Source organism: Solanum tuberosum, unplaced genomic scaffold (assembly GCF_000226075.1).
Source record: "Solanum tuberosum cultivar DM 1-3 516 R44 unplaced genomic scaffold, SolTub_3.0 scf00015, whole genome shotgun sequence".
NCBI classification, from domain to species: Eukaryota; Viridiplantae; Streptophyta; class Magnoliopsida; order Solanales; family Solanaceae; genus Solanum; species Solanum tuberosum.
This window is the reverse complement of record NW_006238941.1, coordinates 1,228,899-1,246,246: the sequence shown is the minus strand read 5'-3', so window position 1 is coordinate 1,246,246 and position 17,348 is coordinate 1,228,899.

Here is a 17,348-nt window from a genome sequence, read left to right as displayed (position 1 = left end):
ATATTTGGGGCTCAATGGGTGAATGAAACCCATTGATGAAACCCTACATACCATGATGATCAAAGCCCAAAATCATTGGGAGGAATTGGAGACTTGAATCTTGAAATCGTAGACTTTTCTTGGACTTGCGAGAGAATTGAGGAAGCTGAATGTGGATGAGATTTGGGGATTTGAGTGAATGAGAGAGTTGGGAAATTTTTGGGGTAGAAAGGTAGTTATAGGACTTAGAAATACGGATAAAATGACATAGTCTAGGCATCTAATGCATATGAAAAGACCCAAATACCATTTAAATAACTGTCGGATGGCTTCCACGGTTTAGACCTTCGGCCCATAGAAGTTTCTACGGCCCGTATCGATCAACCGTAGAACCAACTTCAGAAACCCAAAATTCACCTTATTTCCATGTGACCTTTCTATGGTCCATCTAAATTCCTACGATCCCTAGACACAATCCGTAGAACCCAAGTTGTAGCCCAAAATTTAATCAAGTTTGGAACACCCTATGGAACCCGTCTACGACTCGTTTAAATTTCTATGACTTGTCTTGTCCATTAGTAGGTCAAACTTCAAAAACATGGAATTCCAAAATCTTGTCTCAAAGTCTACGAATTCCTTCCTATGGTCCATAGGTTGGACTCATAGAACATGCTTCAGAGACAAAATCTGCATTTTCCCTTTTCTTTTGACTTTCCAACTTCTGAGGTGTTACAATATCTCCCCCTTGGTAACATTCGTCCTCGAACAAGACTCAAGCTACCATAAATAGTGTAAGAGAGAAACTAACAACCCAACAAGAATACAAATCTTATCAAAATGCACATAAACATGGTGAATTACTCCAAGCTAAATCATAACATCAAAAATCAAGTTTTCTTGAACATATGCATATAGAAATATGAGAATGACTAAAACACATGAATCCGTAAAATGAACCATGAGAAACTAATACCTCATGCTAGAATAAGAGAAGAGGAAAATAGATGAAGATACCGGGACATCATATTGGCTTCGGCCTCCCAAGTAGCACCCTTAACTAATTGATTCCTTCAAAAAGCATTCACGAAAGCAACTTCTTTATTTCTCAACTTCTGAACTTGCCGGTTTGAAATCTCAACTAGAACCTCTTTATAAGAAGGGTTTTCTTTAACTCCAATCCTTCTAAAGGAACAATGGATGTCGTATCTCCAACACACTTCTTCAACAAAGAGACATGGAATACCGGATGTATCGATTCTAAGTCATTATGCAACTTAAGTTCATAAGCAACTTTGCCAATACGCCTCAAAATTTTATATGGGCCCACATAACGGGGACTAAGCTTCCATTTCTTTCCTAATATCACCCCATTCATGGGTGAAATCTTCAAGTAGAACCAATCATCAGCATTAAATTCAAATTCTCTTCTTCTAACATCGGCATACGACTTTTGTCAACTTTGAGACGTTCTCAACCTTTTGTGAATAAGTCGAACCTTTTCCATAGCCTCAGACACCAACTCGTACCTTATAAAAGCAACCTCACAAACTTCAAACCAATCTATAGGATACTTATTCAGAGAATGTGCAGACCATATCATTAGGAGATGTGAGCCGGAGGAGGAATTCAACGAAATTCTCCATGCTTGTCATGCTTCACCGGTTGGTGGTCATCATGGTGGGGTGCGTACAACTGCTAAAATTCTTCAAAGTGGTTGGTAGTAGCCATCCCTTTACAAAGATGCTCATGATTTTGTTAAGAAGTGCACTCAATGTCAAAAACAAGGTAGAGTGTCCAGAAGACATGAGCTGCCCCTCAAGCCTATTCTGGAGGTTGAGCTATTTGATGTTTGGGGAATAGATTTCATAGGTCCATTTGTGAGTTCGTTTGGTAATAAGTATATTTTGGTGGCAGTAGATTATGTTTCTAAATGGGTAGAAGTTGTGGCACTACAAAATAATGAAGGCAGAAGTGTTGTTCAGTTCCTAAAACGCTACATCTTTGCTAGGTTTGGCACTCCTCGGGCTATTATTAGTGATGGTGGATCCCATTTTTGCAATAGGCTTTTTGCGTCCGCATTGAGAAAATATGGGGTGAGACATAAAGTAGCAACTCCTTATCATCTTCAAACGAGTGACCAAGTGGATGTTTTGAATTGGGAGATCAAGAGTATCTTGGCTAAGACCGTAAATGCAAATATGACTGATTGGTTTCGAAAGTTAGATGATGCTCTGTGGGCATATCGCACTACCTATAAGACACCAATCAGTATGTCTCCATATCAGCTAATCTTTGGGAAATCTTGCCATTTACCAGTTGAACTGGAACACAAAGCATTATGAGCATTAAAGGCTCTGAATCTGGACTGGGCAAAAACTTTAAAAGGTAGAGTAGATCAGCTCAATGAATTGGATGAATTCAGATTTAGGGACTATGAAATTCCAGCACTCTACAAGGAAAAGATGAAGAAGTGGCATGATTCTAAAATCCTTAGGAGGGAATTCCGAATTGTAGATTGGGTGTTGTTGTATAATTCTTGACTAAGACTCTTTCTGTGAAATGTCAAATACAAATGGCCAGGACCATTTAAAGTAACACGGGTGTTCACTAATGGAGCCATTGAAGTCGAAGGTAAAGAAGGCCCTGCCTTCAAAGTAAATGGGCAACGCTTGAATTTATATTTTGGAGAATGCCATGAAATATCTGTGATTGATGTTGTGTATCTGGAAGATGCTTGAGAGCATTTCCACGTCGTGCCACGACGTTAAATAAGGCGCTTCTTGGGAGGCAACCCAAGTGTTAGGTTTTGAATAATGTGTGCTGAATGTGTAGGTGTAGGCGATTTTGCAAGGCTAAGATTCCATCGGTGGATCGCCCAGTAAGTTTGGCGAGCACGAAATTGATCACCTTCTTGGCATCAACAGTGGGCTGAGACACTAGAACTTTAGGCGGGATAGATGCACCACTCGGCGAGTTGCCGAAGTGATTGGGTGACCCGACTTTCACCGCCTTTTTGCATTATCCCTGAGAGCCCGGAGTCTTGGATCATTCAGCGAGGTTTCAATTCCATTAGGCGATGCGCTTATGTATTTAGCGGACTTGTTCTTGTCTGCCTTTCTTCCCTAACATGGACTGGTTGTACACTGGAAAATTTGGTGAACTCCAGATCATTTGGCGAATCGCCAAACAGTTCGGCAACTCCAACAAGACTGCGCCAAATGGGCGCCTAGTGAAGATTCCTTGTCACCCTACCCTGCTTGTTTAAGTGCCAGTAGTTTATCTTTTCATTTGTTATTGTTTGTTCTCTATTAACATTGGGGATAATGTTGGATGCTTTTGGTGGGGGTGGTAGGAGTCTCTTGTTATTAAGTCCTTTGTTCTCTTGAAAGTTACTCGAGTATCGGTTATGATCAATACCGATGACTTAAATAGTGCTCTTAATTGAACGAAATGAATGCGTGACTAAAATGCGGTAAAAACACAAAAATATAGAATACTATAGTGTGGGTGTTAGTTTGGTAAGTTCAAAAGTGAGGGAAAATGAAAAAGTTTGAAAGTTTAAACCTTTGGCCTTTAAAAACCATTCATTTGTCGCCCATTCGGTGACATTAGTTTTGTTCGCCGACCCACTCGGCCACACGCCAAGTGGGCACTTACCTCGCCGAGTTTTATAGGACCTCCAGTTAATGTGGGGGCCCAAACGGTGGACAAAGTCGTGATCGCCGACCCGGTCGGCGATTCGCCAATTAGCTCCTGGGATCGTCGAGTTTTACGGACTCCAATTTAAAAATGTCTTGAGTCCAACGACGGTCCAAGTCGAGCTCGCCGACCTCTTCGGCGAGTCGCCGACTGGACTTCTAACTCTCCAACCTGCACTTTTCAAACACATTCTACACTTCAACCTGCAAAATCAACACATGATTATTTTCAAAAAAAAATAAAGCGATAAACACTTGGGTTGCTTCCCAAGAAGCGCCTTAGTTAATGTCGTGGCATGACACAAATCTCCATTTAAATTCCATTTGTGGGGTTTGCTTCATTTTCATAAGGCAACCCTTCTTCTGGCTCTGGGTAGAGACAAGACATCACTTGGTCCATTTGGGACTCTAGTAGTTGAATGAACATGGAATGAGAGGTTGTCATCTGATTCAGCATTAAGACATTCTCTTTTTATCTCCTCCAACACTCTGTCGTGCTCTTTGGCTTTGTGTAGTATGAGTGAAACGACCTCTTCAATTTGCCCACCCTATTGCTTCTTCGTCCTTTGACGCTCGTGAGGGGGGATGTACTTGTCCTTCATTTTGGACATTACCTCCAATTCCATGACTTTCTTGGCCAGGACATCCAGCTGAGTCAACAATGCGGCCAATTCTTGGTCTTTTTCTGTCTTCTTGTTGGTCTTAATCATACCATTAAGGAGTTAGGCTACTGTCTCATAGGGTTGTTGTGTCAAACAACCCAAAAAGAGTTGATTAACTGCACTTCTATTCTCGGGACCAAGACCTCTATAGAAGCATTCCAGAAGCATCTTTTCTGGAATTCCATGAGTTGGGCCCTACTGCAAGATAGCCTTAAACCTTTGCCACAACTCATAAATGGTCTCACCCTCCAATTGCTTGAAGGTTCGAATGTCATGCCTAAGACTCATCAATCTCAAGGGAGGGTGATCCATTTGGTCACTGTTGCTACCAGATATGCCTAATTTTTCTGCTCAACAAGCAACACGAAAACCAAAATTGAAAGTAAGTAGATTCAACTATGACTAATAAGAAGAAAATTCAACTTAACTAAAGAATCTTAACCAACACCACTCCTCAGCAGCGGCGCCATTTTGATTTCACGTATCAGGACACTTCATCCAATTCTAAGTGTCAACGATCGTTAGTCAGTAATAAAAACCCAACTAAATGAGTTGGGGTCGAATCCCATAAGGAGTGGTACATGTTTAAGATTCAATAGCAAAGTACGAATATGTTCTAATTAGCTATATGAATATACATTAACGAATAAAAACATAATTCAAATTTGGGGGTGACACAAGTGTCAAATAAAGGGGTTTGGTTTTAACTATCAGCTACAACAACATCAAATAACACGAATTTAACAAATAATGAGACGGGTTCTTGGGATGTGATTCTATTATAGGCTAATATAGACAAATGGGTAAATTGCAACTGATAGTAAATAGTTGTAAATCAGTAAGTAAGCTAGACTTTAGTGGGGATAAACTTTCTCTCGAACAATTTACCCCAAATCAAGTTGGTTTCTCTCGAACACCAACAAGCAAGCAAATAAGAACAACCTACGCTTTAGTCCATTCACTCTTTCAAGTGAATGTGTGGAAAAGGGTTTAGGATTCACTCTCTCAAGCTGAACCCATGACAACCCAATACCCACTGACCATCAATTCAATAATCTTGGTTTTAAAACCTCTCTCTCGAGCAAGCCAAAAACACGAAGGTAAAATTGCATTTGCAACTACAACCCTTTAAATTTAACCACAATTACTAATTGAAATCACTTCTAAACAACATTTAAACTATCAATTAGCAATACCCATAATCTAAATACAGCCCATAATCACATAATCACACCCCAAAAATTGGGGTTTTAATTACACATCATAAAATAAAGATAGAAATCGTTACCAAATTGTGTTTCCATCAACTGGGTAAGGTCCAAATTGAAGAATCTCAAAGAACCACTTCCAATTTCTCAAAAATGGAAAACTTCAATTCTTCAAAGCTAAGGAAAAGTTTGTCTCAAAACTCAGAGTTCAAACTCCAAAACTGAAAAATTCTATATTATGAAAACTGATACTAAACTAAATATTCAAAAATGTATTTATAGTGGCCAAAGATATGTTGCGATGGACCATTAGGCACAGTAAGTAGGGATCGCCGATCAGCTCGGTGATCCGCCCTTTGGTCCGTTCCATCGCCTTTTTGCTTTGACCTTCAACATCCTCAAGTTTTGTAACTTTGGGTGATCCAATACTGCATCGCGGAACCACTCGGCGACATGAAAACTGCTCCTTTCTATTGCCGACTTGATTTTATCCTTCAGGGCTTGGCACACTGGAACTTTAGGTGAGATATTAGCCATTCGGCGACTCGCCCAATGGATTAGGCGATCAACACACCTTCTTTTCTTCGTTCTTTCAGCTGTCTTGTTCCTTTTTGCCAATTAGTGTCCATGCTTTGTTTCTAAATCCAAATACCTTGAAATCAAGGGTTTTACATCAGTTATTGGCAAAAAATAAGTATTTGAGGACACTAAATCTATCCAAATAAATCCCTAAATGAGTCAAATCGTGGACTCATCAACACCCCCAACTCAAAATTTTGCTTGTCCTCAAGTAAAACTAAAGCTCAGCAATTCAAAAAGGATGTCTCAAATAGTGCTACACAAGACTCAATCATGAATACATACAAAAAGACTCAACTTACTCATGCAAGGATTAATTGTGCACTCAAAGATTCAAGTTGTGACTCCCCATTATCAAAGATTCTCAAGTTCACAATATTTGCTTCAAATGCAAGTTCAAACTCAACAAAGGTACTCAAATGCCCTCACACAAAGAATGATTCCATACTTACACACAATGATTCAATAATTTATAGCTCTAGAATCACAATCAATACTCACACTCACAAAGATGAACACATGCATGACTTCACCCATAACTTTTCCCTTATTTTCCAACCAACATTCGTTTAAGCTCATTCAAGATCAAAAAGGACTTTCAAGGCTTATAACGGGGCTGAGTGTAAAGGTGTGGTCATTTAGGTTCAATGGTTGCTATCCTCATGAAATGTGGTATTAACAACACTTTCTTTCCTTCTCTCCATCATTCTCATTCATGCTCACAATTCACCCCATTATTCGCAGCTCGCTCAAGATAAAAAAAAAGGTCTTTTTAAGGCTTGTAACGGGGCTGAGTGTAAATGTATGATCATTTAGGCTCAATGGCTGCTATCGTCATGAAATGTGGTATGAACGACACTTTCTTTCCTTCTTCTCATCATTTTCATTTATGCTCATAAATCACCCCATTATTCACTTTCCATGGACCATTGGACACCCCATTTCTTTTTGCATTTTCACAACTTTATTCCACAACTTTTTCATTCTTTTTCTTTTTCATTCTTTTCTTCCTTTTCATTTTTTTTCGTATGGACGGGTTCCATTTTTCTCAAAACATGGGTAAGAGGGGACTTTCTTGCACTCCTTGATTTACCTTCTCTTTTCACCACACCCTAACTTAGGCTTTTGGCCTAAGTTGGATATTCAAACCAACCACATCTCATGAGGATTAAGGGTGAAGGGATAAAGAAAGATCACAATCACACTTTCCCTGGTGTGCAATGTTCATCACAAGAGACTCATTCGATAGCCGGCTAGTCACAACGAGATGCAAAAAAGTTCACATATTGCCTATGCAACTTCATTTGGCCTCATCGTAGCCGCACATTCATTTTTGTTTGATTATGAGCACTATCATCGGTATTGATCAAGACCGATACTCAAATTTTCAAGAGAACAACCACATTAAAAACAAACAAGAGGTGGCACAATTTTTTTTGAAATGGTCCAAAATTCATTTACAATTAAAACAAGGAGTCACAAGCTCAACCGTCCACAAAAATAGTGCTAAACACAATTTATAGCTCAAAAATCCAATATATAACCAAAATAATAATCACAAAAGGTGGGCCTCACCCCACCACAAAACAAAAGCTATTTATCCTCAAATGCAAGAAAATATCCAAAAGTCAATAAAGATAAGACAAAGTGGGAGGTAAAGAGAAATCCTGTCTAAACAGTTACTCCATCTATCGGGGCATCAGTGCTAGTTGCATCACTCTGATCTTGGGCCTCAGTGCCCAGAGTCTCATCAACAGTACTAGGTCCACTAGGGTCAGCCAATGGTGTATCTGCCAAAGAAGCCTGCACAATTGCATCTACCATGGCCTCCTCAGTCTCCGTAAGGCCCTCATAAGAAGCCTCCTTAGCAACCTCAAGCATCTCCACATCCATCTCAGCCTCAGACTCAGGATCAGCTACCTCCTCAACTCTAACATTATCTCTGGTGGTAGCTGGAGGCATGTCTGGCTCAACTGGCACATCTGGGATCTCTACTCTTCTGAAAATCATTGAAATGTCGGTGGACATCAACTGTTACACTTCTCTCCTCAGCGCAGCAATAGCGGCCTTTAGAGTCGTCACCTTATCGGTGGCCCCTTGGCCACACTCGCACACCGCTATCCTAGCCGCAAGGGCATTAATGATAGCACTCAAATGTGTCACAACATCAGCGATGGTTGTCTGAATCATGCCCGGAATGGAGGCCTTAAATCTGGAGGCATGGCGATTAGCAAAATGGACTAGCTGCCCCATCCATAGCAATTCAGCCTGAGTGAGCGGGTGTCGTGAGGCAGCAGCAACAACAGTACCAGATTTGGGAGGCATTGGAGCAGCAGAGGAACTAGGAGTATCAGAAGGAACAACACTAGATGTACTTGAAGGCCCAGGGGCCAGAGTAGGCAAGACTGCCTCTCAGGTAGTGTCTGAATATCCACAACCGGGGAAGTATCCACCGGGGATCCCTTATTCTTCTCGGCCTCATCTTTCAAGTATTCTACCTCAATTCTCCAGATGTCGGTAGGGGATGTGGGAATCATTTCCACATCCTTCTTCTCATCTCTAGGAACCGAAGCTTATCTGCATAGCTCGGTGATCAACACTAGAAAGGGAAGGGAACTCTGGCGTTGCTTGGCCCTTATCATCATCTCTTGTGCGATAATCATCCCCAGATTTAACTTCGTCTCATCAATGATGCAACCCGACAGGCTGCCTTGGCATGGCAGAGTATTGACTCATTCTGGGATGGCAAAATAGTACTGCTGATGAAGCCAAACCAGAACCTTGCAGCTATGTTTAGATCCTTCTTCTCAATGGGTACTCCAATCTCAAGCCACTTGGGAGTACCTTCTGATATTACTGGAGCCATCCACATCTTCATGTTTTCTAGTGTCTTTGTCCTAATCATGTGTTGACAGTCATCGTCAATATCATTTGAGCACTCCAGGACTGCATTGATAGCATCACTATCACACTTTACTCATCTGTCGTGGTAATGGTCGTGGCCCCTTAGGCAGCAGCCTTGCCTCAAGGCATGACCTCCCACAAGTCTAAGGGGTCTTCATGGACCCCTTCACGGACCGTGGTCAAGAACACAGGTCGTGAAGGTGGTCGTGAATCCCTTGGGCAGTAGCTTGCCAAGGTTGGGCAGCCTTGGCCCCTTGGCTTAGGCTTGCCCTTCCCATGCTCAACCAAACTCTAAATGGTCTTCTAAGCTACGAGGTATAACACGTACCTTGACGTTCAACTACTAAACCCCTAATTCCAAGCACGTAAAGTCTCATATACGACCATAATTCCCAACATCACACTCTAGAACCCTAGTTTTTGGCTCTAGTTTAGTCTACTAATTTTCGGGGTGTTACACCTGGTTACCTATATCTGCATCATAAAATGATGTAGGCAAAATTGCATTAGTACATTGAATGTGTGAGCATGCGAGGGGAAAACTAAACATGACATAAGCTTGAACTGAATTCTGAAAGTTTCTTACCTCAGCTTTACTCAACTCATGGATACTCAACTCAATGCAGAAATAAACAACAGTAAAAATGTAGTTTGTATAAAGCTTTTAATTAGTAGGTAGCAACTCAATGTATTGAAGATATACAATAACAACTCAATTTATATATAATAAAGTAATATAATTTTGTGGGAGTTTCTCTATCGACAACCATCACTATGAACTATGTGATGATACAACATCTTGCCCACGCTGCTAGAACTTTCCTATAACTTGTCGGGATATAGAACGCCTCTACTAAGTGGATCCACTAGTCTATGCTAAAAAATATTAAGGAATCATCTAAAAAGTATGACCCTTTCTACCCACGTTGGCTACATGGTTTATGGAGATTGAGTTATTATGAACTCGTCCCCATAACGCTGCTCAATACTACTCCCAAAATATACTCAGCTCATATGTTTAAAAACATACCTTTTTCTCTGTGGTTTTGAGGTTATTACTCGAAAATCATATCTCTTAAAATAGATTGAACTCAAAACTACTCATGAAAACTCATTTGGAAATCAGTGTTTCCTCTCATCTTAAATGTGAAAATATTACTCTTTGGGAATACATAGTCCCCATATAACATTTCAAAGAAATGAACTCGGCCCTACTCTTTCTCAATCTCAATGCTTAAGTCTTAAAACAAGTTTAAAAGATTTGCCAAAGACTTCTTAAAATGACTCGAAGAACTCTCAAGACATGACTCTTAACTCTACCTTAAATTTGAATCATGAATTCAAGGTTGTGATTTGTGATCGGAAGGATATCGTAATGATTAAGAGTGTTCTTAGATAGTTAAACATGAGAAACGATCAAGAAATCACTGTCTAAGAGCATGTCCGCGACACAGGAGATGCATTTTAATATTTGGTTTCGATTTTTTTTAGGTAGAGGGGTCCGCGACCTCTCCGCGACGCAAAGAGAAAATTTCCACTTCTAAGGGCAGACCTGATACCCAGTTTCTTCTCGACTTTTCCTTCTTCGTTTTCCAACCCCAATTTGCCTAAATTCGATTCTTTTTCTCAATGCCTCTTTATATTCAGATACCCAGTACATGTACAAAAGAATCTACTCATAAACTACTCTAAAATTGACACGATTTCATCAAGAACTCAACAATCCCATCAAATCTCAAGAACGAAAGCCAATTTCAGGAACAAAATTCAAGATCATCAAACTTTCAACTTTCTAGAACGAATTTCGCTGAATAAACATGATTGGCGCATGGGTGATCGAACAAACGATATGAACGTCCCACATACCTCTTTAGGGATCAACCCTTGGCAAAATCCACAACGAAATCTTATGATCTTGACAAAATCTTGACCATTTCTCCTCTTTTCTCCTCATTCTCTTCTTCCAAATCCCTAGCGAGATTTTGGAATGCGTAAACTGAACTAACTCAGTTTAGAACCCAAATAAATCCCTAAAAACAAGTAAATTAATTAGGTAATGAAAAGACAAAAATACCCCTCTAAAATCTGGTTGACTTTCCTTATCCAGACAACCAAACTTCAAACGGGCATATCTCCCTCATACGAACTTGAAAATTAGCAAACTCGGTGGCGTTGTAAAGATAATTTAAAGACCTTTCATTTGATATCTTGTCGCCCACCTAACTCATCCTGTACTAGGATTTATGGTCGTTTGAAGTTGACCCAAAACTCATACTTAACATACTTGCCAAATTTCAGATTTTTATTTCTTTTCAAAAATGGTTCTTTCTAATTCTACCTCTTTCAAATAGCGGGGGTTACACTATGAATCTATGAATGGTGTTTTAAGAAAGTTATGCATGATTTATGATTTAACAAAAATGTTTTGTGATCTAGGTTATTTTAAGATAATCATAAATGAAATTGTAAAAGTATTTTCTCACAGATTAAGGAATCATGACTGGTGAAAGGTTTTCTCACACATGCATAATTCAAGATTTAATGAGATACTCTATGATGTCTTACACATGGATTAGTAAATTGATTGTATTTTTTCATGTATGATGATATGTTATGAATATTACTATTTCCATTGGGATTTTAATTTAGCACCGAGAGGATATTGAGATAGAGACTCTCATGTTAGTAGAGGTTGAGTCTCTAGAAGCAATCTCCTTGTTTCTAACTATGTGCCCACGTAGGATTTGTCTTAGAAAGACATAGCTAGTGGATCCACCCAAGCAAGAAGCTTAATGTCCTTGCCTTGGCAAGTAAGGACATCTCTTTTCGGTATGGGAGCAAGACACCAGATTTCACATCATAGCTCATGTGGAATATGTCGGTTAACAGTAAATATCTCACAAAATTAACTAAATTGTTCTTAAAGGTTTTATGAAGCTTTAAATATGATTTTAAGATGCATTGACCATGTTCATAATTTATGATAATTCCTTAAAGATTTTTATTATTTTTAGCTTTGTCATGCAAATCATGTTTTCCTTTATGTCCCATTATCATCATGTTTTACCTTTTGTGGATATCTCTCATGCTTAGTACATTCCATGTAAAAATGCATACTTGTGCCTACATTGTAAATAATATTCTGTGTGGCGATCTTCCTCCTCTCAGTCGTGGCTAGTAGATTGCTTTGTAGATTGAAGAGTTGGTGAGTCCTCATGTTCCGAGGACCTTGTCACCTATGCTTAGATTCTATTATATATTTAGTTTTCTGGAATTGTATGTGGTATACGGATTACGTCCCGATTACTTCTTTTGATATACTATAATGACTTCTCAAGACTATAGTTAGATTTTCACGTTTATGTCAAACTCTTCTATTCATATGAGATTTGCTAGTTTTGTCTATTGTGTTGTATGCATGTCAAGTGGCTTGTGTAAGACCTCTTGTGGTCTTATACGTCATGTCACATTTAGGGTGTACTTTGGCTTATGACAATTTGGTACTATGGTGATCTTATATTCGTGGATATTATGTGGTAAAAGGGTTACACAATGATTTTGCATTATAGTGGTGAAACAGAGAGGCATAGGATCAAGGTGCATTAGTTACGTACATCATTATACCCTGGGGATACAAAAGTATGTGGTTAGAGAACTGGGTGGTGTAACTTTCATATTTCATGTTTTCTTCTGATTATCTAAGTTATATTATGCAGTATATTTGGATCGACCGATGATGCCTACCAATGCGTGTTGTTTGTATTGATACTACTCTTGATATGTCGCTTGGCATAGTTTGGTCACAGGGTCATTGATGTTTCATAGGTGAATATGATGATGATCTCTGACAACTTTCATTGTTCCTTTCTTATGGGGGAGTTGTGTCCTGTTTTATTATATAAATTGTACTCATTTAGCAGCTCTTGTACCTGTTTAGACTAGTTCCTTGTGAATGTTTTTTTCAGTCATTCACAAAAAAGTATTATTAAAGTCATTGTTCTTTTGTTATCATAATCGGTTTTAAATCAAATTAAGAGTTATTAAATATATTTATAGGGTTTTAGATTATGTTCAATTATTTACCACATGTTTTAACCTGTTTGGGGGTTTAGGATTCTCATATCTAGGTGTTAGAATAGGTGCTCGCACAATCCGGTATTTTTTATCGTGACAATTTGAAATCTCAAACCACTTCGACTCTTTAGTAAACTTATGATTTCTTAACTTTTCTCCAAGATTTAATTTAGAATTCACATGTGGTTCACCTTTCAATCCACTATCAGGATGACGTTCACGGAAGTGGTGCTCCAACTCCATTAGATATCCTGACCTAAAGGTTTCATTATCGGTTCTCCAACTATTGTCCTTAAGGACCGTCTTGATCTTTTTGGTGGTTGCATTGAAAATTCCGGCTATATGTTTTGTCTTTATTATCTTGTGAAACAATCATTGTTAGTATTAGCTACCATCATAAAATCAAAAGTATCTCCAAATCATTACTTAGCATCATAAAAAATGAAAAAGGATCAAAATTGCCCCTGAATTATGTGAAATAGACCACTTATATCCTTCGTTGCATTTTGGGATAAAAAATGCCCCCGCCGTTATCCTTTGAGACCACAAATACCCTTAAGAGTTAACAACTAAGCGTTGTTAACTAGGATTCACTTAAAAAAACTAGACCCTTAGTGGCGACAAAAGTCGCCACAAAATTCCAAAATATCACCACTAAAGATTTTCATTGTTTTTTAGCATTAAATTATGATTTTGTTTTTATTTCTCTTCATTGTTTTAAAAAAATCACAAATGATATCGATCAAGGAGGAGTTTGAAGACACTATATGTTTTATTTTATGTCATATATAAATGCATAAAACGTACAATAATGTATTATGTAGTAGGAAATTTGAGTTGAGAAGTAATTTTGATAATTTTCGTAATATATTGAATGTTTTTAATATTGATAGTACATATTATTTATTTTAAAAAATTAGGTTGCAACCGAAAATTAATTATCATATTTTCTTGTTGAAAAAATAGGTTTTACTAGCAAATGGTTATTACAGCCTTAGTCGCCTCTAAAAATCACTCAAAACCTTTAGTGGCAATATTTGGGATTTCATGTCAACTTGTCCCCGCTAAGGGTCTAACTTTTTTAAAAGTAAATCCTACTTAGCAACGCTTAGGTGGAGGGTTTAGTCCCATATGGCTTGCCACATCACTAGAAATTTGGGTAGTTAATTGTTAAGGACATTTGTGGTCTCTTGGGATAACGGTTGGTGTATTTTTTTATCCCAAAATGTAATATGGGTACAAGTGGTCTATTTCGTATAGTTTAGGGATAATTTTGATCCTTTCCCATATAAAATATTCATACACTTTAATTTACTGATAAAAAAATTAAAAACATGAAGTACTAACACATCACAAAAAATAAATAATTTAAACATACAATATCTTTAATAAATTAATGTAAGTAATTGTTTCTTATATCATAAAAAACTAAAAGTCAGTATAGCTTACTATAATATCATAAACTAATGAAAAAGAACACCCCAAATGCAACACAAAACATATAATAAGCACATACTAATTGGATAGATCAATTGTTTTAGTTTGCATTCCACATTGATTGAGTCAACTCATCCCTCCATGTAGTCCACTCCTCAAATGATTCAACAACATCAAGGTTATCTTATTGATATTCCACCTGTTCTTCTATATCGATGTCTAAGATATCCACTACCATCTCTAGATGAATAAAATTGTGTATCAAACAACAAGCACTAATGATCTTGTTATGAAACTTTACCGGGTACCACATCATAAGAATTCCCCAACATTCTTTCAAGACATCAAATGTTATTTCAATAACACTACGAGCTCTAGCATGCTTCATATTGAAATGCTCTTCTCGATATTAGCGTGGTGGATTTACACCTTGTCAATCACTTAACTAATATTTATATAATTTGTATGATGAAAGAAAATCATCTCCATTTGTATATCCTCCTATCGCACAAATAATAATTATTTATATTATAATTAAAATTAGTTACTTTATATAACATTATTTTTGTGATATAATTTTAATGTGAGCATATGTATGTCATTATCCTCGAAAATTTTCAAACTATTCGTTCGTACTATAGCATTTTGTGATACATGACCATCCTTCCCAACTAGGTAATACATAAGTAAAATTGATATTTCTATCACAAACTCCAGTACATTAGTTGCTATTTTCCCCTTTATTGTCTTGTATCTTGGTTTGTCCTTAGATGAAACTCTAATTTGAATGTAAGTACCAGCAATGCACCTAGATATCCATATAACTAAATTATAACATTAATCTTCATGTCACGACCCAGACCGTCATGATTAACATCCACACTAACCCTTCGATGGGAGAACCATTAGTACAACCCAAACTAACAATTTTTTTGAAAACCATGGCATTTAAAGATACAGAAGCATGTTTAAATGACTATAAAAATGGAGTCCCCATAAACTCCAAGGTTTTTAACAAACAATTAACCAAACTAATGCGGAAACTCAACCCCTAGAACCTGAAAGTCATTGTACCAAAACTCTACTAATGACAAGTTTAAGAATAAGGGGTACAACCCCGAAGCTAAACAAACACCTTAAACAAATAGTCTAAGTCCGAAAAGAGTGGACTTAAACAAGAAAGATCCATGGTAGCCTGAAAGAACTGGCTCACCCTTAAATCCGGTCATGTTCAATAGTCACCTAGCTGAGGTCTATCAATAGCCACCTGAAGATGCCATGTACTCAACAAAGAAAGAGCAAGTGCAGTATCAGTACACAACCATATTGTACTGGTAGGATCACGCGACTATCCCAATAAGTGAAACACATGCAAGTAACCACAACATTATAAAACAGGCATATACCAAACATATACAATATTAGTCATCTTTTCAGGATCAATGTAGCATCACACGTTATCAATAATACACAATGGTTATCAATTTAGAGCAACATACAATCTTTCAATCTCAATCATCATTAGATATAAACGTAATCATCACAAGTAGATACACAACACAATTCAATGGTCCTCTCACGGAACCCAATTCAATGGTCCTCTCACGGAACCCTTACCCAAACTGTTAGCATATCGGAACGTGGTACCCGATCCAATGTTTATGTCGGAACGTGGAAACCGATCCCATGTTTATGCTAGAATGTGGCAACCGATCCCATGTTATTGCCGGAACGTGGCAACCGATCCAAGTTAGTGTGTCGGAACGCAACACCCGATCCATTCAACAAACCACAATCACAATCACAATGTATATTCTCACAATCATACAACAAGAGGTGATTCATGGTATACAATTATTGAATTGTCCTCATTTACGATTAGGGTGATCAATAATGCAACATTCGCATACATGCATGCATTATAATGAGCAATTACAAACATATATCACACAAACATGAAATCACAACCATCACCTACCTCGAATCCAAGCTTGAATCCTCTAAGGCACTTGAATTTTCCCTTTCTGGATCCTTCCCGCTTGTTCGTGGTCTAAAAACATACAATTAACGCAAGGATCAATAAACGAGGCCTAATTACCCGAATTATAATCAACATTATCAACCCTAGGCCAAACCCTTGATCCCCATACCCATATTAGGGTTTCTTACACCATAAATCATAGATCAAAACCCTCCCTCATCGATAATTACCCAAGAAACTAAGTTCTACGGATCGAAAAGCGGATTCGGGGAGTAAAAACCTTACCTTTAGCCTCAAGAATGGTGATTAAAAAGTCAAGAAATCATCTGGGGTCGTACCTTAGCTCTCAAAGTTGAAAAGTGCAGAATAAAGATGTTTTGGGGTTTATTTACGACCTTAAGTCGCGTCGGACCCGCCACAGCGGTCCTCACCCCGCTACAGCGGCCCCGCCCTAGCGGCTTGCACGGAACCAGTGAGATATTTTATTAATTTCAAGACCCCCATTTCATAACACACCTTTAACCAACGATGCTCAGAAAACACCGTTTATGCTAAGATCGATTCCGGAATTCTACTCACCTGAATTCAATTCTGTAAATTAGTACAGATTCCTTAACGTCTTAGCTCTCTAGTCATGTGATCAAAATCATAATTAGATCACCCAATTGTTACCAGATTTCTCTAGACTCACCTGACTCCAATTTCGTCCAAATCTGGACTAGGCTAGGAAATTCCAAGTTACTACTCAAAAGTTATCTGGCCCCAATTCTTTCCCCATTGACTTTTCCTTAATGACGTAATCAGGTCGTTACAATAGATACCAATT